This window comes from Haemaphysalis longicornis, unplaced genomic scaffold (assembly GCF_048455015.1).
Source record: "Haemaphysalis longicornis isolate Haplotype H1 unplaced genomic scaffold, Haemaphysalis longicornis Haplotype H1 scaffold_4, whole genome shotgun sequence".
NCBI lineage: Eukaryota > Metazoa > Arthropoda > Arachnida > Ixodida > Ixodidae > Haemaphysalis > Haemaphysalis longicornis.
In genome coordinates this window covers 108,054,954-108,071,275 of record NW_027526361.1, presented here as the reverse complement: position 1 = coordinate 108,071,275, position 16,322 = coordinate 108,054,954, and the positions used below count along the sequence as shown (strand labels likewise).

Below are 16,322 nucleotides of genomic sequence, written 5' to 3'. Positions count from 1 at the left end.
TTCCACTTGAAGGCTGTCGGAAGTGCGGAACAGTCTAGAGGTGGGGCTCTAGAGCCCGTCATGGGCTCCAGCGCCGTTATTCGCTCACTGCAGCCACTTAATGACTTTCAAACTTTCTGCCTTCGCAGTGGTCGCGCGCCCCCTGCCTCAAACAGCGCCAGCCGGAGTTCTGTTCTTTTTGTGCTTGCCTTATTTTGTATGCTGGAGCTGTTTTGCGTAATTTCGAACGCGTAATTTTTTAAATGCAGAGCATTTCAGTAACTCACGATGTCACCCGCCTTGACGTCCGTAGTCGTAGTCCGCACCCTTCCCCCTACACTATATAAAATAAAATACTATCCGGCGCCAGGTTTCGATCCCTCGACCCTGCGGGTGGAACGCAATGTACGTGGTGCTCTACCCACAGCGCCACAAAGCCGACACAGAATGGGAGGCTACGAACGCGCCTTATATCGTTGACTCATTCAAATTACTGCTGACGAGCGCTCTCTCGTCAGCAGTTGCCACAAGTGCAACAACATTAACGTAACGCAAACTACTTAACGTCGTGCGCCCCCGGAAATGCTCTGCATTTGATCGTGCCCCTCGCGAGGGGGATGTTGCGCACTTGATCGCACTTCCACTGCTCTCTGCGCATGCGCCCCGTCGCTATAGCAACGGAGGCGCGTCGTCTGCTTCCAGGACGCCGCGGCGCCAAATTGAAACGGGTGGTGAGCGGCTGTGCCGCACGCCACTCGTCGAAACGCGCCGTCGGAAGCGAGAAACGTCGTCGCCACATCTACGATCGAGATAAATCAATGCAAACGTAAAGCGCCAGACATTCGGCGCATTTACCTCATCCTAGCCACGAACAGCTGATCCGACAATTCGTGTCTCGATATGCGCTGGCTTTGGCTAGGCTAATCGGCGCTAGCATGAGTTTTAAGTGCGACTTTATAAGCGACCCCAAACCATCCACCGCCGGCGGCGGCGGCGTTGGCGTCCGCAGTGCTCCTCTATATTTAAAAAAGAAACAGCATCCGGCGCCAGGTTTCGATCCGAGGACTTTGCGGCCGCAGCGCGACGCGCTACCGACTAAGCCACGGACGCCACGCTGATATCAGTGAGTAACGCGCCTTATATCTTTAACGCATTCAAACTACGTCGTCAGCGGCGTGCGTTGGCGACTCAGCGGCGTTATAGCGGCTTGATAACTGCGTGGTGTACACGTGATACTACAAACCCGATGGAAGAGATGGAAGAGAAGGCGGCGAGGCGGTGGGCTGCGGGGGCCGAGCGCAAGCGCCGCAAGCGGGCCGACAACCGTGCATTCGCACTTTCACATTCTCCCCCTCGGGGAAAAGCGCGGGAATTTTTTTTCTTCTTTCGCGCTTTGTAAAATAATTACCGATTTTTCAACCGGAAAAACGATTAAAAGTGTGCTAGTTTGAGCCAGTCTACGCAGTGCAAGCAAAAACGGGAGCTTGACAAATTCACTTCAGTGTCCCTTTAAACACAGACAAGAACTAGTAAGCGTTGTCGGAAACCGAATATAGAATAAAATAAAAATAGCGAGTAAGCTCTTTTTACTATGGCGTGTATACTTACGCACTCTTCTAATCAGTATGCATTTTTTGTGGAAATGCAGGGCGTAACACGCGATTGCTCCATTTTCACAATTTTTAGATGCAGAGCATCTGATTCACTCGCCTTGTCCCTCCGGCGTCGTCGTCGGCGTTGTCCGCCCCTCCCCATTCTCCTCGCCGCGCCAGCTGCGCTCTCCGCCGCTCACCCCTTCTCCTCTCCGATAGCGAACGCTCTCTCGCGAGGGGCATCGGATTGCATGGAGGAAGAAAAAGTTAGGAGACGGCATGACGTCACGCAGCTAGCCTTCGCAAGCCCAGCTCTGTTGAAGCCGCTCCCTCCGCCGTTTCCCTTTCTCAAGCCTCCGCAGTCGGCCCAGCACGTGACCTCCATGGTCGGGTGGGCCGGCGGCGGCGGCGGTCTGCGACTCCGGCGCATCTCTCGTGTTTCGTTTGCGGTAGCTTTTCCCCGTCCTTTGTTCATTTGTCTGCTCGGCGATCTCATGCCCGCGTGCGGGCAGGAGTGCCGCGTACGTGCGGAAGACAAAAGCCGTGGGGAAAAAAAAACAACATATAGCAGGCTTCATGACAACAGGCCGCAGAGCAGTTTCGAGCAGACGAAATTGAAGACTGCGCGGCGGCTCATACAGCGGCGGCGCGGTGGGGTCACGTGGTGCAGTGACGCCTGGGCCGACTTCGATTTCACTTTTTGTGTATAGGTTCACGTTTCTCCGGCGGCGCCGTCTCCTAACTTTTTCTTCCTCCATGTTGGATTGGATTCGATTGGATTGGATTGGCTTGGATTGACTTGGATTTGGATTGGATTGGATTAAAGTGGATTGTGTTGGATTTTGTTGCGTCATAGCCGCGGCAGACGGGCTGGGGCCGGCGCATGTGCAGTACTCTCTCTTCCGCGGTTTCTTCTTCTTCGGGCGCGCTGCGCATATAACCGGTGTGCCGTTCTCCGGCGAAGTAACATCCACGCTTGGCTCAAACACCTAGAGTCCACGCCGCTTTACAAGTACGTCAACGTCGTCATCGACTGGGACCGACTTACGCAGTCCCCTCAACGTTATGCGCGCTATAAAACGCGGTCCCTTCGCCGCTCCACCTATGCGTCGAATCTACACAGGGGTTCCCGCGAGGGGAGGTGGGAGTTTTTGCAACTAATTCCAGGATCATCGCGCCGGCGGCAACAATTTACTCAGCGCTGTGTGTTCACAGCGTATGAAAGTAGTATTAACTCTGAAAAAATTCATACAAAAAAATGCTTACGGCCTATATTCTTGCGCGGCTGGAGCCTTTCTGCATCATGCCGAACGCGGCTTTTCTTTTTTTTTTTTCTTGCGTGGCGTCTTTTTTCCTTTGCTATCGCAAAAACCATCCCAACGAGCGGTCTCAACTCAATAAACGCGGGGGCTGCCGGTTATACAGATAGATTTTGCCTGAAATCTACCTGCAGTTTTCTGTGCGCTAAACAACGCGGAGATGTATGACAGGTGCCTGTGGTTCACGAGTTTAGAACAGTTATGACTATTTATACCGCTTGGTTTTCGAAGCCTCTGCGGGAAGCACTATGTCGGTATGCCGGGCTCTACCATGGTCCGTTATCTCGCTGCGACGCCTGATTCCGGCAGTCACTTGACATAAGCGTTACAGCGAGCTACGACGACAAGGCGAGCCGCTAAAATGCTCTGCACCTAAAATGCGGTGACACCTTCTCACGAGCTGCCCCTCACGTAGAACCACCAGTGCTTGGGGACACCCCTGGTGCCGGTGGTCATTGGCAAAGGAGCCCACCTGCATTGTTGCTGACGTTGGTTAAGCCTATATAAGCTTCCGCCTAAACGAGAGAAGGCACTAGAAGAGGTCTCAGCACGCCAGTTTAGAAACCGACCATGCCTACTACATGTTGTCGCTGTCCCAAGTTTTACGCTTCTTTGCAAGTAAATGCCGGCATCAAATATCAAAACGGCAAGGCAAGCTCTCACCGAACTGGCTCTTCTGTATCTCTTATTTGGCTTTATCTCGCCGTCTTTCGCTGGTGCTGGCGTGGGGCCTTCGGTCGTTGAAGCTTTGGCGTCTTCATCCGCATGGCTCTCGACAAAGCGGACGGAGGAAGCCTCCTGCGTTCAGAAAACGTCACGAAATACTACGTTCATTTGGCCCCCACTGTAGCACGGCTGCAGTTCTGGTGGTTTGCGCTACGCTAAGCACTTTCACCCTGCACCAGAAGTTCACATGCCCTGTAAATGTGACGCACCTTCCGGAAAAGAGTAGCTCCGCTTGAACTATGGCCCTCTTAGTAACCACGAAAGGAAAGATTTAAATCTCCCGCCGTATATAAGCGAAAGGTGGATGAAAAATCCTCAGGCAATTGAAGAACAGACAAAGTTGGGTGAATTAGTGAAGGTGGATGACGCACAAGCACTGAACGAAAACAAAAAATTTAGCAGTGGCTTAGCTCGGCTATGCCAGGATACACGTAGCGTGAGCTATGGTTCAGTTGGTTATTCTCAGCTGTCCTCGTTGTCTAGGATTATCTTGATTATCATGCTTACGGCTGCTTCAATGACACACACACGCACACAGTACAGGCATTACGTGACATGTATTTTCATCAAGCGGCTCCGGAGGAGCGTCACCAATCGCCCCAGAGCTAAGCTGGTTCCACAGCCAACGCCGGTATTGCTGGGACGCACGAGCCATCGGTTCCACACACGGCCACCCCTCGCATGATCATGAAGTGGTCCGGGACGCCACGTGCGGAGCGGAGGTCGGCGAAGAAGCTGGGCGCGTTGGGTGAGTAAGAGACGCCGGGCAGCGAGCAACGTTCTGTGCGCCGTGTGACGTCACTGATCCCCGCACATGCGCAGCACTGCGCTCCAGCAGCCACGCGCAACTGCTCAACCTCGGCCAGTGTAGCTCACGCTATAAAAAGCGGGGAGAAGGGCTAAGCCATGTCCATTTTTGTTCTTGCTTAGGCTTTTCGTGCGCTGGTTGTTAATGTTGCGTCATAGGCATGTGTAACCACTAGAAGTTCCCTTGGAAGAAGTCATTGTTTGCGTTTCACTGAAGGGGACCCTTCATCAGCTCTTACACCAAACATCTGCAAGCAGGGACGCTATATTTTCAGTGGTGGTAGTGGTGGGGGGGGGGGGGGGGGGCTAATGGGAAATTTCTTTATTATTTTAAGGTATTTCAAAATTTTGACGCTGTTAAAATATGAGTTTTGCTCGAAAGAAGACATTTTTTCTTCTATAACCACATGAAAAAATGGTTTTTGTTACGCACTGCTTCTTCTTTCAACTTGTTATTCACTATCAGCGCTAACAAACCCAGAAAGTTCGTCGTTTGTAGCACGTTTGTGAAGTAACGAATTCTCTATTTCCAAACAAGCAAAACTTATAAATCTAGTAATAAGTAAAACAATACTACAGAAACGAACGCTTTCTGCCGGCCCGGTAGCTGCACCGGTCCCTTTCGTGCCTTCTCAGCGAAAAGACTAGCACAGCTTCGCACAATCTAAGCTTGGGTATTTATAATGTTTTTACAATTCAGGGTGAGAATAAAGTTGAGAACAAACTCGGCGAGCTGCATCACGGCCTTTATATGCTCGTTTCGTGGTCCGCTACGTCAGGAAGTGTCCTCAAACAAATGTGTCCAATCGGAAAAGGGATCGTTCTCCTCTCTTTAGCACAACGCTCAGAATGGGGACACGCAGAATGGGGACATATAAGCAACAACTAATGTTTACAGGGGTTATTCGACGTCACCGCGGCATCCTGTCCGCTCCAATCATTAACGCTCAAAGCCCTTGTCCATGCACGAACCTTCCCAACCACCACACCTGAAGTCCCCACGTGCACACGCATTTTACGTTGACCCACCCCGTTCCTAGTAAACTTTGGACAGCTCACATGCCTTGCGCGAACGTCAGGATGGCACACACTCTTAGGCAAAAAGGACTAAAAGTTCGTCCTTTCGGGGACTAACGGCCTCTGCCACAACCATTAGTCCCTTTGGGGACTAACTGCGAGGGGACGAACGGTTAGTCCCCCACCCGGATGGTCCGTTCCGATACTCCCCAAGGACGAACTGCGTAGAGTGCAGAAAAAAGAAAAAAACTTCGGCACCAGCAGGGATCGAACCCCTGACGCTAGGAAATATACACAAGGAACCCGACGCGCTATCCGCTCGACCATGCCGCCGGGTGGTACCTACGGCAGATAATATTCACGTGTACAGCGTGTAGTTCTGTGCATAACGCAACAGATCCATTGCAACTGGTGCCCGAATTTCTATCTGTGCAAGTGAACGTGACCGCGTTTTGCGCCTTGCGCTTAGCGCTTTGCTAGGTTTAGGGACTATTGCTCAGTTCGATTCGAAGTAGAGCCTCACAACCATAGTTTTTTCGTAAATAACAATCAACTCGTCGTCGCCTAGTTGAGATCGGTAGCTGGGCGATCGGACGAGTCATTTGTTTCCGCACAAATTAGCGCAAGCTAAGTGCTTTCTTAGTGTTCGATACATATGTTAAGTGCTCTATGTAAAGTATGTGAAAGGTGTCGTCTGTGTGAGTGTCAGAATAAGGAAACATGCCATATTTTCCTGCATCGGCGAAAGTGAATTCGGTGTTGCTTAGCCTGAATTATTCAAATTTGCGTCGCTAGACGATTGCGACTGGAAAATGCAAGCGGGTTTTACAGCATTTGCAGCAGTGTCATAGCTTTGGTGCCCAAGGCAATTATGTACCGAGTGTAAAAGATAACTTCGAGACGCTTACCTGTAGCGAGCATTTTTGTTTTGCAGTTGTCATCAGCAACGTTTTTTCTCGTCTGTTAAACATATACACATTCATTAGGCTCAGGAATCCACTTTTGCTATTATCAGTAATTTTTGCGTTACTGTTAAGGCGCTTGAAAGCTTTCATTGGCCGTTATTACCTCGCACGAATCGTATGCAGCACAGCTTATCAACAAAACCTCGCCGAGAAGCGTATGCCAATCGCGCTTCGCCGCTCCTTGCCATTACCCCCCGCTCTACTAACCCTAGGCGATTTTCTTGTAACTAACATCAATATTTTCTCCGGTGGCACCATCTAAAGCACCCAGTGACTGCAATGGCTTGTGTTTTGGAAATATAAAACTGTTCGCAGACATATGCGCGAAAGGGCAACGACGACGCCATTAGGGGATTAACGACGCAGCAAAGAGACTAACTGCATGCGTTTCGTCTTCCCGTTACTCCTTATAGATCGGCGGGGACGAACAGTTAGTCCGCATTTATGCACACGGCACGTACTCTGCCGCAGATACTCCCCTTGAAGATGAACGGTCGCCCGCGAAGACTAACGGCTGTATTTTAGTCCCTATTTTAGTCCTTTTTGCCTAAGAGTGCAGCTACAACTTACACACAACACCGCTTGCGGGTCCGACAAAGACATGCAAGAGAAGGTAAAAATGGGCGTCGCAGTGCAAAGTGTTGTTACTAGGCAGTGCGGCGTCTTTTGCTGTTCGCTACATTCATTAAAACTGGAGGACCCTGTCCACGCACATGTTGCCGCCAAACCACACATGCCGGTGGCAGCGCTTACCTAAATCTATTCACGCCGTTTTGACTTTCGAACTCCACATTCCTTGTCATCTTGGAGAACTAACTGGTCATGCATCGCGGCGGAGGTTTATCCAGAATTTCCATTTAGGAAGGGAGAGGGGAGGTCGAAATCCTCCTGGTAAGGGTGTTGGAGGGCTATAGTAGAGGGGTTATATAAAAATTCCTGGGCGGGGTTTTCAAGTTTGGGGAACTTTTTTTTTTTTCTTTGGGGGGGGGGGGGGGAGGGGGGTGTTGAAATCCTTCTGGAGTGTGTTGGGGAGGGGGGGGGGGGGGTGTATACATCCCTGCGTCGCAGGCATGTTCATTCGGTTGCCGCCGCCGTTTCTGGGCGTATACAATTGTCCCTTCCGTCGCCCCTTTCGGCAAAAGCACACAAACGAAATACTGGTCAGAATGTCAAAGCTCACCGATCCTCTTTCAGCCTCTACGCTAGCACACTTTGTCTCGTTGACCGCCTACTATTACTGACGACAAGCGCTTGCTTCAAGCGCCTTAGCGTGACGGGTAAATATCCTATACTGACTTGGAGACGCGGGCTCTGCATCTACCGCTTTGTCCTGCGGGGACAGCGACCTTAGCCAAGTTCAGACTGTTGCCGCAACTGTCGTAATAACTTTAAACAATGCGTCGTTTCACGTCTCAGCCAACCGAACTGCACGACACGTCCATAGATCACGATATGGCTTTTCCGGCGGTAGCCTCAACATAGCCCTACCCAGCAATTATCTACCCCGTCGCGACGCCGAGTTGCTACAATGCCTATAGTGGCCTCGCACAAGAAACTTCCCACGGAAATTGACAGACGGCACCTGCGTTCCCAAAACCGCCGCCATGAATATCAGCGTCAGCTTGTCGGTCCGGCAAAGTGTGGCTACCTTATCAAAGTAAAACTGGCTACAATCACGTCGTGTAGCAGCCAAATTTATAGGAACGCGTAGATCGTAAGCTGCGGAAAAAAATGTTAATGGTGCATGGAGTAGGGAGGGGGCCGAGCCGGCACGTAAAAATATTTAGAGCTGCTCTGCACCCCCCCCCCCCCCCCCCCCCACCCCACCTCTGCCTCCCGGTTTTGACATCACAGGCAGCAAGTTTAAGTAAACCCAAATGAACGAGTGCGTTTTCTCTTTCCATGAGCGGAAATTTATATTCGATAAGTCACACCTGCCTCCTCCTGTGATTTGCGTTTATACTGTGCCGCCATTGGCCTCCGCTAGAAACGGCATGGCTAATTAAGTGCGCCGTCGAAGAGTCACCAAGCCCGCCGCTTTGCAGCACAGGAGAGCAGAAGTAAACAAGCAGAAAAAAGGGGATAGTCAAACATGTGCTGGGAACTTGCCGTGGATCCAGGCGTATAGTCTTTTTCCAACGGTCCAATGGTATGGTCTAACTAACGTTTACCAATAAAACTGGTAAGTCAACGGGGAAGAAGGACATTCCACAAAGGTATGCACGAGAATTTAAGGACGCGAAGAATGGACTCACCGATAGTCTTTTCTCTGGGGTGGATTTTCCAGATATTGACCGACTAGTTGGCTTCAGGATACCGGTGTCTTCCCTCACGGTGCCTTTCGGAGAACGTTGGGTTCCGGAACGCTGCAAAACAGGGAAGCACCAATATAGCAGATAACAGCCGACGCTCCGGCCACGGTCACGCGATGACACGTACGTGACCGTGCACCGGCATTTTTGTTATAGAAAACAGAGGAAATTAAAAAAAAAGCGTTAAAATAACGGAGATTTCGTTCCCTGTTTTGTTTCATGCTGTGTTAATCCGGCGAACCTTTTAAAAGTAGCCATGTTGACGAGCACAACCAATATGCGTTTCAGAGGAACTTTAACTTATAATTACGGGTCTGAAACAGAGAACAGGCAATAGGGTTACGACAATTAGGGCTCGAGCAGCCAGTTCCAGCCCTGAGTGCACTACTGCATGCTCGTTCGTGCATGCGGTGCGGTGCCTTGTCGTATGGGACTACTGATGACCACATGTGAATCCACGCCCACCCCGGCCCCTCGGGATATATGGATCGACAATTATTTCATCTCCAAGCGGTACATGCGCTGCGCAGAGTATTATGAGGATGAAATCTCCAATAAGTCCCGGATCTTTGCTTATTATAAATTAATTTAGTTACCAACCTGATACCAGCACAACAACATTGATAAAATATCAAATAGTAAAGAAAAGGAATACGTGCAGCAGGTATCTAATGCTGTGAATACATTTCACCCCTGTTTTATTCACGACGGGGACCCTTATTTCGGCTTACGCCAGATAAAGTACGATATTTTTCCTATCCCAATGCTGCATTCTCTACAAAAAACCCGAATCGAAAATCACATACAAATTAAAAATCCCTTTATACGGCGGTAGAAATCATCGTGTACAGTATCGTACATACATATTACTTGTGCAGTCGTTTACCGGAAAGGCCACTGGAGCGAGCTACATTTTCTGCAGTCGCTCCAAAATATGTCTATGAAAATAGGACCTACTTGGCTTTGTTCGTCCCCTTCTTTCACGTCCTCGTCGCTGCTTCGTTTGGTAAATGCCGCAATGATTCGCGGAGAGCATGGTCTGTCCTGGTCAGCCTTTTTCTAGAAGAAATAAAATGAAAACGGTCAAAAGATATCGTACAGTCATAATCTGTTTGCTTATGCTCTTGAGTATGCGATTTATGAACGCAAACGGGCTATAATCACGGAAAGTTCAACATGTGAAAATAGAAGAACCCTCTCTCCGTAGTCATATTCTACAGCCTACAACTAAGGCTGGCCAGGTTCGAGTGACTACTGGAGTGCGCAGCTTGTCCGCTCACTGAGAACTGCTAAAACACCCAGGTTTTCTGTAGCGCTCATTGTCTTGGCTTTCCGCATCTGCTTGAATACTTAAAAATATTCAGGTTAAAACCTTCCGGGGAAACTCAAACGTTTTCTCACCCCCCCCCCCCCCCCTCCTTCGATGGACACGTTTACCATGCCATTGTACCGCTTCCTCTAGCACTGGTACCGGTACCTTAGAACCGTTTATAGTCGTGTAGATCCTTCGCTGCCGTTTCTAGGTCACCTATTGAGCCAATATGCAAACTTTCTAGGATACGAGCCTTATTCTGCAAATAACGTGGCAGCTGTAACCGTCTGTGTAGAAAGAAAGAAGGGGCGTGGGGGACGTAGTCAGCTTAATTGTCAGCGAAATGATTGAAATAACGCACGTGTGCTGGACACAGGTGAAGTAGAGGAGGCCACGGTCTTTGTGAGTGTCAACAGGATTTTTTAAAGCGAAAACTCTCAATAGGACCGATGGCGTCCTGTTAAAAAACTAATGCATTTTCCCATAGACCGATTCGTCGACCGAAAAGGTCTGATAAGATCTCTGGATACAATGAGTGGGCCTAAAACCTTGCTTCTATTGTTTGAAATCGGTTACTTGAATATCGTGATAAAGGAATGGTTCTAGATGAAGAAGGAGTAGAACAGTATATCTCTATCTCACAAACCGCGTATCGGTATACATTTAGACTGTTCGCATATGCGTTTACTTAAGTGCGCAAAAAATTGGCTCGTGGATGCGTTTTCCGTTTGCAATTTGGGTCTTTGAAGGTTTCATGATGGATTGGAGGCACTTGCAGCGAAGGTTGGATGCAGTTTTGATGCTTCTCAACTTTATTTAGGAAGGAATGGTTAAACGTTCTGTTAAATGGTATTATACCCCCGAAGTAGCTACTCGGTTGAACCGAGAGGAAAAGGTCGTTTTAGCAAGACGGGCGGTTCCTGGTATATTGTCTTCTCGTAAGATGCACATTATTTTTCCTCGAAATTCATTAAACTGGCCCTAACGCATAAACTAACTAAACTAAAACATTTATGGTCTCTTTGGTGTAACAACAACTTTGTAGCAAAAAGGTGCAAAAATACAGCCAATCGTCTTGTGATGCGTACGTATTCTTACGCCGCTTGTTCTCTTAAAAAAAATGTTCCCTAAAACAATTAAAAGAATATAAATGAAATGGGAACAAAACCTGTACCAGCGAAGCTATAACAGGTTACTGCCAATGAGAAAAATAAAAGAACTGGGAGCAATTCTCCAAAACCGGTTGGAAAGAAGAAGCCAATCAATAAAAAAAAAAAAGATAAAAAAAAAGGTTCTCGCTACGGTCGGCGGGAAACAGCACAACACAGAAAAGCCACATTTATTACAATCAAGTGGACAACCCCACAACCCACCAGATAAACACTAGCCCCATCCAATAAGAAGCACAACCAAGACATACCCAGGAATTCCCTACCCAAGTCCCAAAACTAAGTCCCACAACAAACAACCCGGAAACAAGTCACAGTCCCGACGACCCCCACCGGAGTCCCACAATAGCTGCATTTTGGGGGAGAGTTTTAGGCGTATAATCTAATTTCTTGCTGACTGGTTCTGTGGAGGTTTGCTGGGCGGGGAGTTGTTTTGTTTTGTTTTGTTCTTGAATTTTTCAGGGTGATATGCACAACACCGGATAGCTACGATGGAGGTGCTCTTGGCGTTCTTCGCTGGCCTACCACCTGTTCATGTCTGCACCCTTGGAGGTTATTTATAGCCAGGTTGGGCTATGGGCTGCCAAGTACATCGGGCTGTTTTATTGTGTTATAGTTTTCCTTTGTTTCCTTTCGCCAAGCATTTACATTTACGTTACTGTCCCGCAATAGAATCTGCGCTGGGACAACAACGCAAGGCGAGCTTGCGCTTTTTTGTCCCAGCGCAGATCCTATCTTTTACTATAATCGCATGCTGGGCGTTGTCACTCGCCAGATTCACACATTGTTCTGCCCTGATTGGTCGTTCTAAAGCGTTGTCGTGAATCCCACCCGTGAAAATTTCAAAGAGTGTATTTTAAAAGCTCCAAATGCTTTCGCTAGAAGTGGTTGTCCAAATGTGACGGCAATGCTATGTATCAGAAATTATACTGGAAAAGCACATGGAAAGAGTTATTCGTGTTCAGTGATGGTGGTACCAAAACCTAGGTCATACAGTTTTTAGCCGGCACTACTCAAAATTTTTCGGACTCTGTTTCACCTCATCGGGGCTGCCTTTTTTGGAGGGAGAAGGTACGATCCGCGTTGGGCGGCCTGTGGCTTGGTCCGTTTTGTCCTGGAAGATTGAAAATGGAAACGGTTAACATTTCAGTAAGTGACACTTTATGTTATATACGTATGATACACGATATACGAGAGTGACGAATACCAAAAGCCACATATGGAAGCATTAGGATAAATTCAGAAATGCCTCCCTATCCCTAAGACCCCAGCCTTGACGTAAAGCCCCCCCCCCCCCTCTCTCTCTCTATTTTACCCAAGTACATTCAAAACTCGACATAACGAAACCCGATCTTACGAGTTTCCCGATCTAACGAACAAGTTCTCATTTCCCCGCAGGTGTCTATACGGCTCAATGCTTTTAGGAACTCGATCTAACGAAATAGATTCAGCGCCATTCCGATGTGACGAAGTATTTAGAGAAACACATATTTAAAAAAGGAGGGATTTCGAATGCGTTTTTTCAGAACCTCACGAACATTACTGCGCCGAGTCATCATGAACTGCTTGAAGCACGCTGGCTTTGTAGCGTGCCGTGCTGAGGCTGTATCGTGTTCCACAACACCTCAACACGAACATGAAAAAATCCTGCAAATTTCCTGGAACAGCTCGGTAGGTTTAACGAGGTAGTAGCAGATGTGAGCTTCCACGGCTATCTGACGGCCCACACGACGGAGGTTTTACACGCGAGGTTTTAAGCGACGAACCAATAGTACGAGCGTACACGAGTTGTCCGAGGTTGCTGACGACACAGAATACTACTGAAGCTCCTGTTTCCGCTCCAGTCCAAGTGATAGACGCTATTGACGTGCTCAGGCGCTTTGCTGGTACTCACGGAGGAACCGAGCACGCTTTGAACGCGCTTGCGTGCTAAGAAAGGTAAGTGCACTAATTGCTAACTAAGCGCATTCAGGACCAAATCATAGGATTTTTACCAGGAAATAAATTCGTTTCCCACAGAACCAGAGGAGTTTTATTTGTATTATTTCAGCCCGGAATTCTAGCGCATTCCTAAATTATCGTCAAGCGAGCGCCGCACGCAATTACGTTATCATGGTAGATGCCGGGATGCACCTTCCTTTAGAGATCGAATTTATGGAGTCAGCTGGTTGTAAAATAACAGTCCCGATTTTAGGAAGTTTTTGATTTAGTGAAACAATACGCGGTTTACGGCGACTTCGTTAGATTGGGTTATACAGTACCTGAACGTGGAGTTGGTGCTTTTAATCATAAGGGGTTGGAACTCCAAAACTGCAGGAACCACAACCAGATATGTTTCCCGTGAAAGTGTTGCTAGTTACCAAGCACCATCTTTTGGTTGATGTCATAGTAATATTAGTCCTCCCCTAGCGATGCTGTTTTTACGGACTTCGGGAAGAGCAGGATGGAGAATTTAAAGGGTTCGTTGCAATCTCCTACGAGTAAAATGACGACGGAAGCTGTCGCGTTGTTCGTGCAGGCTCTCAAAGACAACGGGATGCGGTCTAGCTAGGGCAAATGATTAGTTTTCAGACGACCTGCTAAAATCACATCCTTTGCTGCAATCCCGAGAGCATTCGTGAATAAACAAACTCGTTTGTTCCCGCGCAAACGTATAGAGTAGGCGAAAAGTTAAACACGAACAAGAACAAGAATGATGATGGACTCCATCCCGCCCCGCGAAAGCGGATGTCCAGCGAAGCTGTTGTAAACCACTACAAATGCTGGTGGGGGAGGGTAGAAAATGTTTCTCGCCGTCTCGGTGGGCTTGTCGCTTGCGCTAGGCTTCTCTGGCGGCGAATGCTTGGTCCTGCCTAGCCTGACGCATGCGCTCGGTGCCATGGGCAAAAACTACTCTATTTAGTGACACTAGTCCCGGCTGGCCTACAAACATAATCTGCAAACAACCTTTCCCAGGGAAACACCTGAAGGAGGGGGAGGCCCCGTTGCTCATAGGTGCCTTATCATCTATAATGCGGCTTCAAAGCTTGTTTGTGGTTTCTTTAAAGGGACCTTGCAACACTTGCCATCGACTACTAGTAATGTATTTTGGGATAAAGTCTATTGTCCCAGAAATATCCTCCCGCAAGAATTATGAAAATCCGTTCACAATTAACGAAACTACGCGCGATGAGAAATCGCGTATAATCGTTCCCTCTCAACTATAATCGTTCCCTCTCGCGACGAAAGCGACCGCGGACAACACGACGAAAGCTGCGCGCTCTCTCCCGGAGAGGGGGGCGGCTCGCGGCGTTCTCTTCGGCGGCCTTCGATATACCACATGCCGGGTAGTTTTCTCCTTTTCTCCGCAACGCGGAGGGGCCTATTTCCGGTCTGGTGCCACAAAAAAGCAGGCATGGGTGCCTGCTCGCAAGTCGCGCCCGGGCTGGTAGGGCGTTTTTGAAGCAATAAACGTTTGTAGTCGAGTGGTCCCGTTGAAAGGGAAGTATTGAGCTCATCACTCAAACTCCGCGCGCACTCAAAACACAAAAGAAACGGCAAAACTGTGCCTACAGGTTCAGGCATAGAAGAGGTTCGTACCCAGCGATGACGACGACGGAAATGGGAGAATCTAGCCGCGAAGTTGACCAGTGACAGCCGATCGGACAGCCATGGCCTATGTGACGTCCCTTAGGCCATGCCAGGGGTTGCATAATGAGGACAACTGAAGAGAGAGCAGTTAGTTTTTCGCGTCTTTCACATCGATTTGCGTGCTCACCGCTTCACGTGCACGTGTAATATTTGGCTCAGGTATTCCTGGCAGTGTAATCTAAACGTCGCGCAGGTTTACTTGCACTGCTCACAGAGTGTTGCAGGGTCCCTTTAAACGAATTCGGAGCTCTATGCTGTATGCCAGATTAGCCTGACGCATGCGCTCATCGTTTTAGGCGAGAACTGCTGGGTCCTGTCTGGGTTTTGTTTAGGACGCAAAATTTTCCGACCAACTTCGCTGTAAAAATCACAAGCCAGTCAACTTTTTGAAGGTGGATGACCACTAAACCTTTTTAGCAAACTACATAAAGGTGACACAAAATTTAGGTGGAATGCATAAGCAAGTTTAAATTTCTCTTGAGGGTCGCGGCAGTCATCTTTAAAGGAAGACACGTATACAGTATACTCGCACACACTGTTAATTTGAGTCTACTGATCTCGAAAACTGGACCTATTGATAACTTCTCTACTGAAAATACATATACATGTGATGAGACGTATAAGCATAATGTCTAAGGCATGTTCTGATCTGGAAAATGATGCCTATTAAACTAATCAAGTGAACATGCACATACAAGTACTGAGATGTATAATCTTCAACTTAACATCCCGTTGTTAATGACGTGCAATTTAGGCGGTGATCGCGTGCTATTAGCACGCGGTTGAACACACAGGAACATTCGTTTTCAAACGTCTCAAGGTATAGCATGCCTGGAACTTAAGGGGTACATGGAGTGTCGGGAGCTTTTTTTTTCGCAGGCATGAAAAATACACAGCACCCTACGCGTATAAGCTTCGCTTGAACATCGGTATTCCTAGGTCGAGCTGTTTGGAGACACAATTCTCCCTACCAATGTAAACGCTCCTATTTCTCTTCCAACATTAGGTATGGATGAGCCACGAAGCTCTCAAAACGGTGTCTCCAGGTCAAGGGACACGCAGTACGAATTGACAAAATAAAGCTGAACCCTGCACGTGCCCAGGGCCTCCTGGACTGAGGACGCCCCCCAGAAGAGAGGAACGGCTCAACTAACTCTGTTCCAGCTCAATAAAACGTTTTCACCACCACCACCCTCCCAGCGTTCCGCATCAACTGCCACTTTAGCCAATGTGCCCCGTGTTAGGGACGAAGGAAAAGGAAGCTTCAGTGATGTTTAGCTTAACTCACCTCAAGCTCTGCTTCGTTTCGGGTCTTCGCGGTCCGTAACGTCGCAGTCGAGGGCGTGTCGCGACTCGGGCAACCTTGCGATTCCGTGTTGCTGGGCGTCGGTTGTGGACTCCGGGGGACCTCGTTCATCGTTGGTTGGTTGGTTGGTTGGATCCGGAACGAGAATGGCGCGTACCCACTCTGGGGGATTGGCCAAGTCTTATTGT

General features: G+C 48.7%; 1 long non-coding RNA gene across 1 annotated transcript; it reads right to left on the bottom strand.

Moving 5' to 3' along the window:
- Window positions 1–9,674: 9,674 nt before the first annotated feature.
- Window positions 9,675–16,248, bottom strand: LOC144179247 (uncharacterized). The gene is made up of 3 exons (XR_013324188.1): window positions 16,117–16,248; window positions 12,238–12,312; window positions 9,675–9,776 (listed from the first exon to the last, which is right to left on the bottom strand). It is a non-coding gene; the product is annotated as an uncharacterized LOC144179247 (long non-coding RNA).
- Between the last annotated feature and the right edge of the window lie 74 nt (window positions 16,249–16,322).